We start from the raw sequence: 6,000 nt of genomic DNA on the forward strand, positions 1-6,000 counted from the left end.
GGGTCGAGACTACGGACAACACCGTAAGAGGCCGCCAGAGCATTAATCAAATCTACTTGTAAACTCCCCTTTAAGAACAATGAGGAGCAGACAGGCCCCTAGACTGGGATTATCTTAGAACACATCTAAGATAGTACTGAGGTGTACCACACTGGTCATAAAGGAAGTCCAGTGGACTTGTCCACCTCCAAAACAAATGGCAACAATAATCATTCCTTGCCATGTGTAGTAGTCACTACAAGACAACTAGTAAAATGCTCTAATCATGTATACCTGTAGGATAACATTTCAGAATAAATCAGTAGGACAACTGGACCCCTTGAGTACCAGTACCAATACCACAGTCAGTCCAGCAACACGCAGTAAGAGGATTAGTAACCTCACAAGTTAAATTGCTATTGATAATAGCAACATAGGAGTCACTCAGAGTGCAACATGGGGAAGGGAATCTCTATTACATTCTTCCAATGGTTAACACACGCCACTAATAAATAGAACCCTCTGTTCAGGAGAAAAGTTATTAGATGTCATGAACCACGATCACACCACGTACGACTGGCCTAATACTTAAAGAGTACTTCCGTCATGAGGTTAGCTCCTCCGTGGATCACATAGCTATGAAGTAGACTTCTGAATACCTACCGCCACTACAATAGTGGAAGACAGTGACTGGTAGTAAAACCACTAGACTCTCTCGACACCAATTCTGACTGACCTCCAGGCATTGACCTGAAAATTACCTGACTACGTCAGACTCATTCTGAGCAAATTGTAATCTGCCAGGATTTTTGGTTTCCTTCCCTTGACATGTGAGCTTGCGTAAGCATAAACGCACATGCTCAACGGAACATCCAATTAGGATTTATGCTAGGATCACTTAAGAGTCAAAGCAAAATTCCAGCCTTAGTAAAGTTGAACATTTATTTTGAGGCCTTTAACTCTACAGCTATAGCACTCACCAGTTTTCTTCCCAGAAGTCTATAGGTCATCCCTGTAGACTGCCTAAAACTAGTGCCTTACATCTGTAAACTTATCATATAGTTATCAACTTAGGAAAACCATAGATATGACATTAGACAATGCCAGGATAGGGGCATCTTGCCAAGACCATGGACGTAGATACAGTGCCTTGCGAAAGTATTCGGCCCCCTTGAACTTTGCGACCTTTTGCCACATTTCAGGCTTCAAACATAAAGATATAAAACTGTATTTCTTTGTGAAGAATCAACAACAAGTGGGACACAATCATGAAATGGAACGACATTTATTGGATATTTCAAACTTTTTTAACAAATAAAAAAACTGAAAAATTGGGCGTGCAAAATTATTCAGCCCCTTTACTTTCAGTGCAGCAAACTCTCTCCAGAAGTTCAGTGAGGATCTCTGAATGATCCAATGTTGACCTAAATGACTAATGATGATAAATACAATCCACCTGTGTGTAATCAAGTCTCCATATAAATGCACCTGCACTGTGATAGTCTCAGAGGTCCGTTAAAAGCGCAGAGAGCATCAGGAAGAACAAGGAACACACCAGGCAGGTCCGAGATACTGTTGTGAAGAAGTTTAAAGCCGGATTTGGATACAAAAAGATTTCCCAAGCTTTAAACATCCCAAGGAGCACTGTGCAAGCGATAATATTGAAATGGAAGGAGTATCAGACCACTGCAAATCTACCAAGACCTGGCCGTCCCTCTAAACTTTCAGCTCATACAAGGAGAAGACTGATCAGAGATGCAGCCAAGAGGCCCATGATCACTCTGGATAAACTGCAGAGATCTACAGCTGAGGTGGGAGACTCTGTCCATAGGACAACAATCAGTCGTATATTGCACAAATCTGGCCTTTATGGAAGAGTGGCAAGAAGAAAGCCATTTCTTTAAAGTTTGCCACAAGCCACCTGGGAGACACACCAAACATGTGGAAGAAGGTGCTCTGGTCAGATGAAACCAAAATTGAACTTTTTGGCAACAATGCAAAACGTTATGTTTGGCGTAAAAGCAACACAGCTGAACACACCATCCCTACTGTCAAACATGGTGGTGGCAGCATCATGGTTTGGTCCTGCTTTTCTTCAGCAGGGACAGGGAAGATGGTTAAAATTGATGGGAAGATGGATGGAGCCAAATACAGGACCATTCTGGAAGAAAACCTGATGGAGTCTGCAAAAGACCTGAGACTGGGACGGAGATTTGTCTTCCAACAAGACAATGATCCAAAACATAAAGCAAAATCTACAATGGAATGGTTCAAAAATAAACATATCCAGGTGTTAGAATGGCCAAGTCAAAGTCCAGACCTGAATCCAATCGAGAATCTGTGGAAAGAACTGAAAACTGCTGTTCACAAATGCTCTCCATCCAACCTCACTGAGCTCGAGCTGTTTTGCAAGGAGGAATGGGAAAAAATTTCAGTCTCTCGATGTGCAAAACTGATAGAGACATACCCCAAGCGACTTACAGCTGTAATCGCAGCAAAAGGTGGCGCTACAAAGTATTAACTTAAGGGGGCTGAATAATTTTGCACGCCCAATTTTTCAGTTTTTGATTTGTTAAAAAAGTTTGAAATATCCAATAAATATCGTTCCACTTCATGATTGTGTCCCACTTGTTGTTGATTCTTCACAAAAAAAATACAGTTTTATATCTTTGTTTGAAGCCTGAAATGTGGCAAAAGGTCGCAAAGTTCAAGGGGGCCGAATACTTTCGCAAGGCACTGTAGAATACAGTCCAATTAGATGATTAAGGGGGCATAACTATATTTGTTTTGTTTATGCTTTAATTCATTTTGTTTAATTTTCTTCGGCACGTAGAAAGTGATAGAGCCATAAACAACTTCCACATACATCCATCAGTTAGTGCCACAACGCCGCTCATTTGGGAGGAAATGTAATGATATATTTCATGAGTGTGTGTGAGTTGTTAACATCTGCCTAAGTTACTGCCCAGATCTTCCAGTCTGGACGACCAGACGACGGGTCCGGAACGGCGATCCCAATCCGGACATCGCTGCCCAGCCATGGAGCGGACTTCTTCATTTGCAGACACCCTACCCGGGTCGACCACCAGAGGGGGACTGCAACAGCGATCACCAACTGGACATCTGCTGCCCAGCCATGGAGCGGACTTCTTAATTTGCAGAAACCCTACCCGGGTCGACCACCAGAGGGGGGACTGCAACAGCGATCACCAACTGGACATCTGCTGCCCAGCCATGGAGCGGACTTCTTAATTGCAGAAACCCTACCCGGGTCGACCACCAGATAGGGACCACAACGATGGTCCACAACCAGGACAACCCACGGTCATTTTTATGTTGGTTTGCAAGATGCAGGTTAATCGCAAGATTGAACCCAACATGGGGGGACTGTCATGACGTTGGCCTGGTGGTAGGTTTATGACAGTCATAAATACATCTTCCCCCCTTTTTCCTCACTCTACCCTACTGATGTTTCATTAGCAAAACTCTTGGTTAACATAGAGATTCTGGGAACATCAGAATTTGGGGGGAAATGAACTATATTCTGGTAATCCGACCAATTGAACATATGCGGTGGTACTTAATGAATATGATGTCAGTTCGGTTGTCATCTGAGACATTCTCATCAATGATAAGATGACATAAACTCTACAGTGGAAAGTCTACACATCAGAGTTATCGGATTCACATGGAATTTGAATATGAAATTATTCGAGATGGGATGAAATGTGATGTCAGAATGGTTCAGATAATAACTACAGAACGAAGCCAAATCAGCGTGAGCTTTGGTTGTGAATGGTATGAACTTTGAACTCTTATCCACTACAGAAGTGATACCTCCTAGTCGTTGAGTTAGCAACAGCAGCTGCAAACGCAGGTTAGGAAGGAACAGACAGAGTATTCAGTCTACAACACAACGACGTTACTACAGCGTATCCAATTTACCAGCAGATACATTCTTCAAAGGACTCAGTTGGGTAACACGGCCTTCCATCTACCACCAACCTACCGAAGCGCAGCTCAGAGTAAATATTTATTGCATTTTCCTTTTCCAAATGGGCGGTAATTTAGATTGCATAAGATACTGTATTTACGATAGCACAGCTTCGCCCTTTGTTCCTCAGTCTTCCAGCTCTTTCACTCAAGCCCAGCCCCTTTTCTTTTGTGTAACAAGCTGTCATATCTGTTCCTCCCGCTAGGGACGTTTTCCTTTATGACGTAATTTGTAATCAAGTTGATTAATTTTGTGTATATGTAATTCTGTGTGATTAGTTAGGTATTTAGTAAATAAATAATTAAACCCAATTTCGTATTGCTGATTCAACTTGTTAGCCAGGGTTCGTGCAGATAACCAAGAATTTACAACTTTCAGATGAGACTGAATTAAGGTGACGATTAATATTGACTGCTACTGATGTAAAATATGACTAGGTCTTTAAGAGTTTATTCGGAAGATAACAGCTATATAAATATTATTTTGTCTTGCCCCGACTCTCTAGTTAATTACATTTACATGATTAGCTCAATCAGGTAATATTAATTACGGAAAAATTATTTTATAGAATAGCATGTCATATCACTTAATCCGGCATAGCCAAAGACACGACAATAGCCTTAATAAAATACCATAGTATAATAAAAAAATATTTTGGCCATATTCAATTAGCATTGTAATTGTGCACACATGGATGTCAGACATGCACCTACCCCATTACACTGCTGCTGATGACTGGGATGAATGCAGGAGCAGATTCCAGGAGAAGGACAAAACATCCTCTTTGACTGGTATAAGGGCCTGTACGTGATAGGTCTGATTATGATGGTCATAATGCTTCATGACAGTGTCAGAAAGTGTATTTTCTCCAAGTTATTTAAAATCGTGAAAGAACATGATTGTAAATGATCAATTACAACAACAAAGATTTAACACAATATATGTCACAACAGGTGGGTCATACAAGATATATCAGCTGTTATGACATATTATGACATGGTTATGACATCAAGTAAAGGTAAAGGTAACGGAACTTTGTTGAACAATGTTGAATAATATTAGGCTTTTCTCCCACTTTTGTCATCAGGTGAACTACACACTTGTTGTCAGACACTACACATTCCAAGAGGAAGAAACACATCTTTTCCCATGGTGAATAACTTTCAGAATTATCTTATCAAGGGATTAAGTCTAGACCTGTTTTATCAACTCCTCTATTTGAAACATGAACACTATGTCCTCAACAAAATTGGAAGCATCCGCGTCTCTGCTTGCCCGAGAGTAAAAGCATATAATATTGCTTTAATGAACTTCAAAATGTGTCTCAGGTTGGCAGGGAAGCTTTAGCTGCCAAGGGGAAGCATTTGGGAAAAGGCACAGTAGAGGCAAAACATCTGGCCTCCCATTTTTAATTAGACTTGGCTCACAGGCGGGTTTTGCTTGTTCTGTTATGCTGCTTTTCGACTCGAACACCAGTGTTACACTAGGGAAATATACTATGGAAATTGTGTTTCCATAGCTAGGGCTGACAGCGAGGACTTGTGAAGAGCAGAATCAACAACCTCTGCATAATCAAAACTGTTTCTTTGTAAGAAGGTGTTAAAGTTCACATTTAGTTGGCCCCAAGTGAGAGCAGGTCTGCCGGAGCCGCAGCCCAGTGTGACACAGGTGCCGGCCAACGTAGATCCTGAGCCTTTTGGGTAAAACACCAGGGAAAATCCTATATGGAAATGTGCCATTAGTCTGGGACTTCTTGGCCTTGATAACCACCTGACTGGCTCCAGATGAGAGTGAACTGAGATCAAGGCCCACCGTGTGTCGGGCATGCTTCCACATTTGTTTAAATCCCTATGATAGACTACCTAGAATAGATAGATGGGTATTATACATAGGTGTTTTACATTATCAAATCAAATCAAATGTATTTATATAGCCCTTCGTACATCAGCTGATATCTCAAAGTGGTGTACAGAAACCCAGCCTAAAACCCCAAACAGCAAGCAATGCAGGTGTAGAAGCACGGTGGC

The 6,000-nt window shown here is 41.5% G+C and overlaps 1 long non-coding RNA gene across 1 annotated transcript in view; it reads left to right on the forward strand.

Annotated features, from left to right (window-relative positions):
* The window catches only part of LOC149980017 (uncharacterized), a 96,059-nt gene extending 91,775 nt beyond the window's left edge, over nt 1-4,284 (forward strand). The window contains exon 4 of the long non-coding RNA XR_016484058.1: nt 2,949-4,284. This is a non-coding gene — a long non-coding RNA (uncharacterized LOC149980017). The remainder of the gene's footprint in view (nt 1-2,948) is intronic.
* Nucleotides 4,285-6,000: the final 1,716 nt, after the last annotated feature.

The sequence above is a fragment of the Oncorhynchus mykiss genome, chromosome 10, assembly GCF_057628025.1.
Source record: "Oncorhynchus mykiss isolate SJ-2025 chromosome 10, ASM5762802v1, whole genome shotgun sequence".
NCBI lineage: Eukaryota > Metazoa > Chordata > Actinopteri > Salmoniformes > Salmonidae > Oncorhynchus > Oncorhynchus mykiss.